The sequence below is a fragment of the Calliphora vicina genome, chromosome 1 (assembly GCF_958450345.1).
Source record: "Calliphora vicina chromosome 1, idCalVici1.1, whole genome shotgun sequence".
In the NCBI taxonomy this organism is placed as follows: Eukaryota; Metazoa; Arthropoda; class Insecta; order Diptera; family Calliphoridae; genus Calliphora; species Calliphora vicina.
In genome coordinates, this window is record NC_088780.1 from 141962468 (window position 1) to 141976950 (window position 14483).

Here is a 14483-nt window from a genome sequence, read left to right on the forward strand (position 1 = left end):
CGATGGGTGGACTTTGTTCAATTACTTTTTTTAACATTTATGTTCAAAGTGTTATAGGTGCCATTTAGGACAGACCTAAATGAGGTTTGGATATGGTGGGTGAAAGCTGGGAGGGAGTAGATATCAAAACTATATAGGGTATACCCAGTTGTTTCTCAGGGAGGGCGCTACGATGGGTGGACTTTGTTCAATTACTTTTTTAACATTTATGTTCAAAGTGTGATAGGGGCCATTTAGGACAGACCTGAATGGGGTTTGGACATGGTGGGTAAAAGCTGGGAGGGAGTAGATACCAAAACTATATAGGGTATACCCAGTTGTTTCTCAGGGAGGGCGCTACGAGGGGTGGATTTTGTTGAATTACTTTTTTAACATTTATGTTCAAAGTGTTATAGGGGCCATTTAGGACAGACCTGAATGAGGTTTGGATATGGTGGGTGAAAGCTGGGAGGGAGTAGATATTAAAACTATATAGGGTATACCCAGTTGTTTCTCAGGGAGGGCGCTACGAGGGGTGGAATTTGTTCCAAAATGGTTTTAACATTTATGTTCAAAGTGTCATAGGGGCTATTTAGGACAGACCTGAATGGGGTTTCAACATGGTGGGTGAAAGCTGGGAGGGAATAGATGTCAAAACTATATAGGGTATACCCAGTTGTTTCTCAGGGAGGGCGCTACGATGGGTGGACTTTGTTCAATTTCTTTTTTAACATTTATGTTCAAAGTGTTATAGGGGCCATTTAGGACAGACCTGAAAGGGGTTTGGACATGGTGGGTGAAAGTTGGGAGGGAGTAGATATTAAAACTATATAGGGTATACCCAGTTGTTTCTCAGGGAGGGCGCTACGAGGGGTGGAATTTGTTCCAAAATGGTAACTGATTATTTGTTTTGTTTGTTTATTTTGTTATTTGTAGCTTTGTAAGCGAAGTTTTTGCTGAATTTCTCAAACTACCCAGCAAAAACTTCGCTTACAAAGCTACAAATAATTTCTTTTTTAATAACTTACTTTTTAAGTATACTGTTTTTGTTTTTTAGACTTTACTATAAAATAAACAAACAAAACAAAAAAACTGTTACTTTTTTTCAATTTGCCCATTTTTTTTATTGCATGTTTATTTTTAGAAGAACAGAAAAGAATATTGCATTACTGTGTGAAAACCATTATTTGACGCACAATAAAATAACTAAGTAGTGGTGTAGTGAGTACAACAAGAGACTAGCAAACGGATGATTGATGGTTCGACTCTTGGCTGCGACTTATTTTTTTTTTTTTGTTTGCAAATACAAAATTCTATAAATAACTCTACTAACAAAACAACTTATTTCCGTCCAAAATATCCTAGCAAAAACTTCTCTTACAAATAAGCCGAAAAATAAGGGGAATTTGACGATTCAACTACTTATTTTTCTACTGTAAGAAGTCATTATTTTTGTTCGCGATGTCCCAAAAGTAATCCTTTATATTTTGGCCAGAAATCAGTTGTTTTGTTAGTAGAGTTATTTATAGAATTTTTATTTACACAAAAAAATAAAAATAAAAAAATAATAAGTCGCAGACCCGATTCGAACCTGCAACATTCTGTTTGGTAGTCTGCCGTTGTGCTCACTACACCAGTGCTTAGTTATTTCATTGTACATCAAATAATGGTTTTCACACAGTAATGCAATATTCTTTTCTGTTTTTCTAAAAATAAACATGCAATAAAAAAAATGGGCAAATTGAAAAAAGTAACAGTTGTTTTGTTTTGTTTGTTTATTTTGTTTTTTTTAGACTTTACTACTTAAAAAGTAAGTTATTAAAAAAGACATTGTAGCCTTTGTAAGCGAAGTTTTTGCTGGGCAGTATGGTTTTAATTAAATATTTTTTGTATTTGGCGATTTCCAGTCGAAAAAAGTCGGCCTTTTAGATTGTTCAAAAAGTATTAAATATACAATAACAAAAATAAAAATAGTCTGCAATTTGGTACAATTCCATTTTTTATAGTGTAAGCAAAAATAAATACGTACATGTTTACGTATTTCTACACAAAAATTCTTCAAAAAAGTATTTGAACAAAATCCACCCCTCGTAGCGCCCTCCCTGAGAAACAACTGGGTATACCCTATATAGTTTTAATATCTACTCCCTCCCAGCTTTCACCCACCATGTCCAAACCCCATTCAGGTCTGTCCTAAATGGCCCCTATCATACTTTGAACATAAATGTTAAAAAAGTAATTGAACAAAGTCCACTCATCGTAGCGCCCTCCCTGAGAAACAACTGGGTATACCCTATATAGTTTTGGTATCTACTCCCTCCCAGCTTTTACCCACCATGTCCAAACCCCATTCAGGTCTGTCCTAAATGGCCCCTATCACACTTTGAACATAAATGTTAAAAAAGTAATTGAACAAAGTCCACCCATCGTAGCGCCCTCCCTGAGAAACAACTGGGTATACCCTATATAGTTTTGACATCTACTCCCTCCCAGCTTTCACCCACCATATCCAAACCTCATTCAGGTCTGTCCTAAATGGCCCCTATAACACTTTGAACATAAATGTTAAAAAAAGTAATTGAACAAAGTCCACCCATCGTAGCGCCCTCCCTGAGAAACAACTGGATATACCCTATATAGTTTTGATATCTACTCCCTCCCAGCTTTCATCCACCATGTCCAAACCTCATTCAGGTCTGTCCTAAATGGCCCCTATAACACTTTGAACATAAATGTTAAAAAAGTAATTGAACAAAGTCCACTCATCGTAGCGCCCTCCCTGAGAAACAACTGGGTATACCCTATATAGTTTTGATATCTACTCCCTCCCAGCTTTTACCCACCATGTTGAAACCCCATTCAGGTCTGTCCTAAATGGCCCCTATCACACTTTGAACATAAATATTAAAAAAGTAATTCAACAAAATCCACCCCTCGTAGCGCCCTCCCTGAGAAACAACTGGGTATACCCTATATAGTTTTAATATCTACTCCCTCCCAGCTTTCACCCACCATATCCAAACCTCATTCAGGTCTGTCCTAAATGGCCCCTACAACACTTTGAACATAATTGTTAAAAAAGTAATTCAACAAAATCCACCCCTCGTAGCGCCCTCCCTGAGAAACAACTGGGTATACCCTATATAGTTTTGACATCTACTCCCTCCCAGCTTTCACCCACCATATCCAAACCTCATTCAGGTCTGTCCTAAATGGCCCCTATCATACTTTGAACATAAATGTTAAAAAAGTAATTGAACAAAGTCCACCCCTCGTAGCGCCCTCCCTGAGAAACAAATGGGTATACCCTATATAGTTTTGACATCTACTCCCTCCCAGCTTTCACCCACCATGTTGGAACCCCATTCAGGTCTGTCCTAAATGGCCCCTATAACACTTTGAACATAAATGTTAAAAAAGTAATTGAACAAAATCCACCCCTCGTAGCGCCCTCCCTGAGAAACAACAGGGTATACCCTATATAGTTTTGACATCTACTCCCTCCCAGCTTTCACCCACCATGTCCAAACCCCATTCAGGTCTGTCCTAAATGGCCCCTATAACACTTTGAACATAAATATTAAAAAAGTAATTGAACAAAGTCCACTCATCGTAGCGCCCTCCCTGAGAAACAACTGGGTATACCCTATATAGTTTTGACATCTACTCCCTCCCAGCTTTCACCCACCATGTTGAAACCCCATTCAGGTCTGTCCTAAATGCCCCATATAACACTTTTAACATTACAACAATTTTGGAACAAATTCCACCCCTCGTAGCGCCCTCTCTGAGAAACAACTGGGTATACCCTATATAGTTTTGATAATTACTCCCTCCCAGCTTTCACCCACCATGTCCAAACCCCATTCAGGTCTGTCCTAAATGGCCCCTATAACACTTTTAAAATTACAACAATTTTGGAACAAATTGCACCCCTCGTAGCGCCCTTCCTGAGAAAGAACTGGATATGCCCTATATAATTTTGACATCTACTCTCTCCCAGCTTTCACCCGGTATCTCAAAACCCCATTCAGGTCTGTCCTAAATGGCCCCTATAACGCTTTGAACATTAATGTAAACAAAGTAATCGAACAAATTCCGCCCCTAGTAGCGCCTTCCCTGAGAAACAACTGGGTATACCCTATATAGTTTTGATATCTACTCCCTCCCAGCTTTCACCCACCATGTTGAAACCCCATTCAGGTCTGTCCTAAATGGCCCCTATAACACTTTGAACATAAATATTAAAAAAGTAATTGAACAAAGTCCACTCATCGTAGCGCCCTCCCTGAGAAACAACTGGGTATACCCTATATAGTTTTGACATCTACTCCCTCCCAGCTTTCACCCACCATGTCCAAACCCCATTCAGGTCTGTCCTAAATGGCCCCTATAACACTTTGAACATAAATATTAAAAAAGTAATTGAACAAAGTCCACTCATCGTAGCGCCCTCCCTGAGAAACAACTGGGTATACCCTATATAGTTTTGACATCTACTCCCTCCCAGCTTTCACCCACCATATCCAAACCTCATTCAGGTCTGTCCTAAATGGCCCCTATAACACTTTGAACATAAATGTTAAAAAAAGTAATTGAACAGAGTCCACCCATCGTAGCGCCCTCCCTGAGAAACAACTGGATATACCCTATATAGTTTTGATATCTACTCCCTCCCAGCTTTCACCCACCATGTCCAAACCCCATTCAGGTCTGTCCTAAATGGCCCCTATCACACTTTTAACATTACAACAATTTTGGAACAAATTCCACCCCTCGTAGCGCCCTCTCTGAGAAACAACTGGGTATACCCTATATAGTTTTGATAATTACTCCCTCCCAGCTTTCACCCACCATGTCCAAACCCCATTCAGGTCTGTCCTAAATGGCCCCTATAACACTTTTAAAATTACAACAATTTTGGAACAAATTGCACCCCTCGTAGCGCCCTTCCTGAGAAAGAACTGGATATGCCCTATATAATTTTGACATCTACTCTCTCCCAGCTTTCACCCGGTATCTCAAAACCCCATTCAGGTCTGTCCTAAATGGCCCCTATAACGCTTTGAACATTAATGTAAACAAAGTAATCGAACAAATTCCGCCCCTAGTAGCGCCTTCCCTGAGAAACAACTGGGTATACCCTATATAGTTTTGATATCTACTCCCTCCCAGCTTTCACCCACCATGTTGAAACCCCATTCAGGTCTGTCCTAAATGGCCCCTATAACACTTTGAACATAAATATTAAAAAAGTAATTGAACAAAGTCCACTCATCGTAGCGCCCTCCCTGAGAAACAACTGGGTATACCCTATATAGTTTTGACATCTACTCCCTCCCAGCTTTCACCCACCATGTCCAAACCCCATTCAGGTCTGTCCTAAATGGCCCCTATAACACTTTGAACATAAATATTAAAAAAGTAATTGAACAAAGTCCACTCATCGTAGCGCCCTCCCTGAGAAACAACTGGATATACCCTATATAGTTTTGATATCTACTCCCTCCCAGCTTTCACCCACCATGTCCAAACCCCATTCAGGTCTGTCCTAAATGGCCCCTATCACACTTTGAACATAAATGTTAAAAAATAATTGAACAAAGTCCACCCATCGTAGCGCCCTCCCTGAGAAACAACTGGATATACCCTATATAGTTTTGATATCTACTCCCTCCCAGCTTTCACCCACCATATCCAAACCCCATTCAGGTCTGTCCTAAATGGCCCCTATCACACTTTGAACATAAATGTTAAAAAAGTAATTGAACAAAGTCCACCCATCGTAGCGCCCTCCCTGAGAAACAACTGGGTATACCGTATATAGTTTTGACATCTACTCCCTCCCAGCTTTCACCCACCATGTTGGAACCCCATTCAGGTCTGTCCTAAATGGCCCCTATAACACTTTTAACATTACAACAATTTTGGAACAAATTCCACCCCCCGTAGCGCCCTCCCTGAGAAACAACTGGGTATACCCTATATAGTTTTGATATCTACTCCCACCCAGCTTTCACCCACCATGTCCAAACCCCATTCAGGTCTGTCCTAAATGGCCCCTATAACACTTTTAACATTACAACAATTTTGGAACAAATTGCACCCCTCGTAGCGCCCTTCCTGAGAAAGAAGTGGATATGCCCTATATAATTTTGACATCTACTCTCTCCCAGCTTTCATCCGGTATCTCAAAACCCCATTCAGGTCTGTCCTAAATGGCCCCTATAACGCTTTAATGTAAACAAAGTAATCGAACAAATTCCGCCCCTAGTAGCGCCCTCCCTGAGAAACAACTGGGTATACCCTATACAGTTTTGATATCTACTAACTCCCAGCTTTCACCCACCATATCCAAACCCCATTCAGGTCTGCCCTTAGTGGCCCGCCAATGAACTTGAATACTACATATTCAAACTGTAATTTTAATCTTAATATGAAGACGTTTTTTTTATTTTTTAACTAAAAGTTTAAATTTAAGGTATTTTCTTTAATTGGTGAATAAAAATAATTAATTTTATTGTGTTTTTGCCAAAAAAAAATATGTTTTTCAAATTTACTTTATTTAACAGTGCTATGTTAAGTAGTTAACATATATGTGGGACGTATTTAACTTACGAATTTAACTTCACACCCTTATATTTGTCATGATATGTTATTTTATTGTATTTAATTAAATAATAAAATCATACACACACTCGAATTTAAAATATACTTTATTAATAATAAGAAGATGAAAAACAACAATAATAATAATTGCATTCTCATTTAGTTCATTGAACCTATTGTTTATTGTAAACAATAAAAATATATCACAACGAAAATGTTTTATATTTATTTTATTATTATTTTTCTGTGGATGTGTGTTTTTTTTTTTTTTTTTTCGTGAAGCACGTTTAAAAATTATGTATTTTACAATAATAAAATATTGTTGTATGGTTTTTCGTTTTGTTTGTCTTTACAGACAGACATTAACTTCTTTTATGAGTCGAAAATAAGTTTATTTAATTTAATGTAGTTCACATTTATGACACATGTATAATTTACAAAATAAAAGAGAAGTAATTCACATTTTATGATGTATGGAAATAATTAACTTGAAAATTAATTATTTAGTTGTAAACGAATTATTAGTTTTTAAGTGGCCATGACGAATTTCAAATACACTTTGGTAAGATTTTCTTTGTATGCCACAGAAAATGTGTATAAAGACATCCAGAGTATACTCTGGATCTCAAGACCTTTAGTTTTCCTACAGAAACCTTTGCTCTCCGATAATTTAAGTATACTCTTCACCATGAGTGGCAAGGGTATATATAAGTTTATCATTCCGTTGGTAATTTCTACATATTCTGGATCGTTATAGATAGCGAAGTCGATATAGCCATGTCTGTCTGTATGTTGAAACTTTCCATAGCCCCCAAATAACTTATATACATGATTCATACATCAATATATCGGGAATTCGGTTGCTATTTAAAATCGAGACAATCGGCCCACAAATGGCTGAGATATAAGGAAAATCCCAGGACAACCTAGATTTTGACCTATTTTTGATCTGGTTTACTAAGTCATCCAATAATAGATATTTCAAAGACATTTGCAATATAAGGCCAAATTTTGTCGGACCTACAATAGGTCAAAATCGGGAAAATTATTTTTACCACAAAATAAGCAGTTTTATTTATAAATAAAAAATTATTCGTTTTAAAATAAATATACAATGTAAAAAGTTTTAAAACTATCCAGGAGTGTGGCCCATTAGAGTCCAACTTTTAATCATACAATTTTTCATTAACAAACTCTTTATTTAGGAAAAATTAAGGCCAAAAACCGAGTAAATATCTAAAAAATGTTAAATCAAAATTATTTATTACCAAAACCAGCAAATTGATATTATTAAACCAAAAATTGTTTAAATAAGTACATATTTAAATTTATACAGATACCCAAGATACCAATTTAAGATACTTGCATATAACTATTATTACTATTTTATACAACTGGTTACCAAACGTAATTGAACTAATCTCAGTTGGGTATCATCGCATAAAAGTTAACAAAAATATATATATAAATATCTTCAATGATATTAAGATTTCCGGTGAGAGCAGAAGAAGCACAAGATAGAGCAACAACCTTATAAAATAAAACCAACAAGAAACGACCGACGTCCATCCTATAAACAGACAGACATACTTGCAACATAATCGTACGAGTAACTAACTGACTACACACACAAGAGGCAAGCAAGACAACATAAAACACAAGAAGTAAAACTATTCCATTGAAGTGTTTGATTAAATTTATGAGCAATGAAAGCAACACCGGATGACACACCCGGAGTTATTGTGGCAACTTGACATGAAACAGGAGAGAGAGAGAGCAAAAAAAAAATAATGAAAAATATAAACTATTGAGAGGAGATAACCACCAGACAGGATATAAAATTGAATTTGCAATTTATACACAGCTAACAACTATATTGGATTAAATTTTAAAATGGAATTTTAAATTAAAACATTTATTTAAATGTTCAATGAATATTTAGAATAATAAATTCTGTATTATATTAACGATTATTTTGTATGGCACTAGTAAAGCATTGTTCGCATAATATCGCATAACAAAAAGTCAAAATAATAGCGATAGAATACTTTTGAACCACAAATTAATACTCAGTTATAAATGCTTAAGAAACTTAAATGTACAATGAGCCTCTTATTAAAATCCCTAGTTTTGTTTTGATGAACCGCATTAACTGTTGCACAACATTCCGATCCATTTGTGCTGCGTACTTGCATATTCCAAATCGCTAACACTTTTTTATTGTCAACTAGTTGATCGCCCGGCTTCGCCCGGTAGCATTTACTAATGTTAGTTCTTCAAGTTTCTCCAACCCACGCACACCAGCCTGATCTTATTTATTTGCAAATAAAATATCTAAATTTGTACTGCATACTTTAGGGAGCTCTTTTTATTACAATTGACTGGACTCACAAAAAAAGAATTTCCGAGCTCCGAGAATTTTCAAATCGCTCCAGCCGTTCCCACGTGATGACATTACATACATGGACCATTTAATTTTTATATACATATATAGATAACTGTAGAACCACTCCGTTTTAATTTTCCTTTGACAATAGCCAAATATTTTTTAATATGCCGAAGCTGGAGATTATTAGGGATTTAACATATTTTTCCATTACGTCGACCTGATTTCTTCCATATCAATCCATTGCAGCTTTTGAATAATGTCATGGAGCTAAATTGGGACAAATTTACAAAATAAATAAACTTCAAACATTCAAGTAGCTAAGTACTTCTGTTGCAAAGCAAACTTTATAACATAAGGACTGAGATCGAAAAAATCTTAACATACATATCTTCTATCTCGCGGAATTTACTTCGGTACCATTGTGCGCGGAATGGGCGGAATTGGAAAATTGGGCATGACAAAAATGGGACGGATCAGAACAGGACACGTGGACCCTACCATGCAAAGTAAATTAGTGGGCATGGCACCTCCCATACAATGTAAATCCTTAATTTTGAATATCTGAAGAATTATAATCGTAAAAGTGTTTAAACTTTGTACGAATTAATTTCTTATCACTATACGGAGTTTGGTTGAAAATGGGCGGGATTTTATTAGTGGGCGTGGTAGCTCCCATACAATGTAAATCCTTAATTTTGAATATCTGAAGAACTATAACTGTGAAAGTCTTCAAACATTATATGAATCAATTTCGTATTATTGCATGAAGTTTTTACATTAAGGTTTTTATTGAGCTTTCTGTCACTTTGTTCGATCAGATAGTCCATCTCTGTTTAAAATCAATCACACTTTTGGACACCTTTTTTGTGCTCTTCAATTCTCTTTTAACAAGATCCCAATATCTCTCCACTGGCCTTAGCTTCAGGCAGTTTGAAGGATTTGCACATATTATTGTTATCGTACTACTCAAGACCTTGCTTACCAAAGTAACAGGATGAGAATGAGGTCAAAAATAATTGGACACATTAAGAACTCTTATGAATGGAAGCATCCTCTTTTGTAAACATTCCTTGATGTAAATTTCAGTATTTATTGTGCCCTTTGTAACAAATGTTTGGATTATTTTGCCGCAACTGCTATTGCTTGCCATGCCAAGAACTGTTTCGGAAAATTATCTGATTTTGGGTCCTAATCTTTTCTACAACATTCCCTCGAGCATCAGAAACATAAAAATATGTTTCTAATCCATTATGCAGCAGGTATATTTTTTGTATAAAATTTGACTTCAATTTCCGTGCTCTGTCTTTGGCCTCTAAATTTTTAGCAGAGTTCCTGTCAGGAACTATTTGAGCCTTGTATGTTTTTAAACCTGCATTGGCTTTAACTTTTCGTACCAAATAGTCCGAGTACTGAGCTAACCGGACTGCTTTCCTACCGGATGTGTGTGCTTTCTATTTATTCCATTCTACATGAACCAAGTTTTCTATCAACGGACAAGTTCTCCCGATACTGTTAAACTCTTTGCGGTTTGGTGGTTAGTTTACTAACCTTTGTACCTTTGATTTTTGTAGAACCAATTTGGGCTTTGTTGAAAATATTTAATAATTTTAGTACGCACTTTTTCCTCGTCACTCATTTTAATCAGATTAACAACAAATAAACATAATTGACATTAAACATAATAACTGACAAGCTTTAGAAAGGTAACTTGATAAAAAAAATAATCAAATAATTCTTGGCATAGAATAAACACATAGAACGGAAGGAGAGAGTAATATATATGGAAAAATTACTCTCTTTTCACACATACGGGTGATACAATAACAAAATACATGCAATACATTCTCATTAATTAGGTTTTTGACAACAGACTTAGGTTTTTGGCTCTCAGTTACCTATCTAGTTGTTGTCTATGATTCTTGGGTTAAAAGTTTTAATGAAAACGTGTGTTAAGGTTTTTTCGATCTAATTCCTTAGATGTCAGATTTTATGTAGTCATATTTAAGGACCTTCTATATTAGATCCCTAACAGTGTTCAGTATAGCGCAACTTGCATATCTTCATATAATTACCATCGATCAATTTCCCTAGCTGATATTCAATTAAATTTTCTTGTAATTGTAATTTTATTATGGCAATAAAAAAAATATATGTATGTGATCCCATAAACTACATTTATCTACAACAATAAACCAATTAATGTTCCAAATCGTTTTTTTATTTCATACTTCTTACAATTAATTGTTATCACAAGTTGTTGTATTGTTCTGAATGTGTATAGTAACCATGTCGTAAAGAATATTAATGCATATTGAAATAATTCTATACAAATTCAATGAGATGTAATTGTAGTTGGTGTTACTGCCTCCACTTATACTGGTGCTGCTATAGACGCTGTTGTCATGGTTTAGGAAATTTAAATGTCTACTCCTAAACACATCATCATATTACTACAGCAACAACAAGAAAACTTAATATACGCCCAATTACAATGAATAATATTTTTTATTTTTTTTATTTTATTGTGTCATAATTGGAATGTTAAGCGTTTCTTGTTTTTTTTTTCGTTCGAAAAAGCAGACATACATTCATCTTTTTATAGGGCTGATATAATGTAAGATGTAGTATTTCGTGAGGTCTTTGTCGTTGTTGTGCCCTCATTGTACTATTTGTAGCATCATCCAGTGATTTGTGTAGGATTTTTGCTGGAAGAAATTAATTTTTATCTAAAAAGAAATATGTAGTACATTTAAAAAGTAAGAGAGCAATATCAAGTACATTTTGGCGTTGTTAAATGTAATTGAATTTTAAATTCAAATGCGCCTTTAAGAAATATGTTGGAATGAAAGGCATATTTAAACCTAAATATACATTGAATGAGGCCTTAAATATGAACTGAAATCTTTATAATTATTGGAACGAAACGAAAAATTTTGATCGAATTCAGAATGGATCCATATACAGTGACGGACATTACAATAGAATCACTACCAATATTTCATGGCAAATGGCAAATGGCAAAAACCAAAAACGTTTAAACATGGTTGGGGAAATATTATTATATGGGGATGCTTTTCTTGGTATTGCGTTGGTCCAATTTATTGGATTAAAGAAAATATGGATAAGCACTTGTATGTAAATATTTTGGAGAATGTTATAAAGCCACATGCAGAATGGAATATGCCCTTAAAATGGCTCTTCCAGCAAGATAATGACCCAAAGCACACGTCAGGTCTTGCCAAAAAATGGTTTTTATATAACAAAATTCATGTTATGGAATGGCCGTAAAATAGTAAAAGACAAACTCGGACTTGAAAAATTGAAAAACAAGGAAGAACTTTGGCAGAAATTTCAGGAAATATGGTATGCAATTTCCCGATCTACATGCGAAAGTTTGTTAAATTTAATCCCCAAAGGATTTGATGCTGTTATTAGAAATAATTGATATGCAACAAAATATTAAGAAAACAACGAATTCTTATGATGATTTATTATTTTTAATCATTTCAAGACTGATTGATTTTATTTGAATGTCGCATATTTTATTTAGTCTTTTAGATTTGACATCGTTTTTAACATAAGAATGTGTTATTTTTTATTTAGTTTTTTTCTATTTATTGTTTACGTTATGAGCATTAATATATAATGAACAAATTTTAAATTTTGAAATCAAATTTTGTAGTTTTACCGCTTTAATCGAATTCATATGTAGTGATTCTATTGTATTGTCCGTCACTGTATCTCTATATAATTGAAATTTAGGGATATTCTTGAAATACTTAAATAAATTTAAAATTTGTTAAACCTATTCTTATATTAATGCTTGAAAATTTTTTATTCTATTGTATTACTGTATCCAAAAAATATTTTTTTGAAGAAGGATATCACGAAATTCATGTCCTTAATTTTTATACCCACCATCAAAAAACATGGGGGCTATATTGATTTTGGGATTCCGTTTGAAACACATCAATATATAGATAGCAGATCCACAGAAGTTTATATATTCTGGGTCCTCATAAGATTCTAAGACGATCTAGCTATATTCGTCCGTCTGGTTGTCTCTTGAAAACACGATAGGCCCAAACGAAAGTAACCAGCTGGCTCAAATATTCTTTGTTGATAAGGTGTTCACCAAGCACCCATATTTTGATTATGCAGCAATTCTCAAAGAATTTTGCACAAATAAGATCTAAGTACTCCGAAATATTACTGTTAAGTATTTGAGAATCGGGCAACATTTGTCTTTAATCCCTATACGAGGTCCCCTCAGAAAATTCATAATTGCCTTACAATAATTAATATCGTGATGAAATTGGACCAACCTACTCTTGTGAGGATCGGTTCGCATAACAGCACAAAAATGGAAATTAACCCTTAGCAGCACTTGGGGTCCAAATGACCCTCAACTTTTAAAATCACGAAAAACACAGACATTTTGACCCCAAGTGCTCTTAAAGGTTAAAATCCATTTGTGCACTGTTGTTGTAAATGTTAGACCCCAGTATATATTTTCCTCGAGTTCCATTAAAATCCGCCCAAAAATATATAACATTTCGCTATCTTTTAGAAAATCCAAATATTGAAAAATTTTACCTTTGAACTCCACGATTTAAAGGTTAACATTTTCCGATTTTAGTAAAACTTTCAGACCATATTTAAAATTACCAGGACTATAATATTATGAATAGTTTTTATTCAAAATTTATAACAGTAAGGAAATTGTGCTCATTCGCCAAAATATGTTTTTTCTTGAAAATAGCAAAATTAAAATCGCAGGTACGGAAAAACTGTAAGAGGTATTGACATAATTTTTTCATATTTTTATTCCCTATTATGATCTCAATAAATCCCAATGTGATGATCAAAAAATTCTGAAATTTGTTTATAAAATTTTTAAAAATTTGAAAATGGAGAAATATTTTTTTTGCCCATACCTGCGAATAGGTTAACGGTATCCTACGAAGACAAAAATTCATACACAAGTCAATACGGTTATATTTAAAAAAAATAGATTTTATTTTAATTTTTCTCAAAATATATTCATTTTTTTTCCTCAATTTTTTATTCAAGTGGCCTGAAACACGTTAATGGTCTGGCGAATTTGTAATAACTTTAACATTTTTTAACCAAATTTTGTCATTTATGTATATCTCATTACAACGATAATTACGTACACATTTCGATTATTTTGCATTCAATTGCAAACGTATTTATTTAGTAGCAAAATTTTTACAAAACCTGAAAATTTTTTTTTCCGAATTTTGACGATAATAAGTTTTTGGGTCATTTTGACACAAAGGAGGTACAGGGTTAATTTAATTTTAAATGTAATATTCATTAATATAAATAAATCTACATATTTCTAGAAAACAATGCAGAAAGTTAACGAGTTTCACCTATTTATTCCATATAAATAGTAAAATTTTGCATATATCTGAACTTTGACCTCGATGCGCGTCCGGAAATCGTTGTCTGATTTGGCTCAAATTTTCAGCATTTAACT

At 34.4% G+C, this 14483-nt stretch overlaps 1 protein-coding gene across 3 annotated transcripts in view; it reads left to right on the forward strand.

Annotated features, from left to right (window-relative positions):
- The window catches only part of KrT95D (phosphofurin acidic cluster sorting protein KrT95D), a 168716-nt gene that overhangs the window by 85045 nt on the left and 69188 nt on the right, over nucleotides 1-14483 (forward strand). The gene's annotated exons all lie outside the window — the stretch shown is intronic.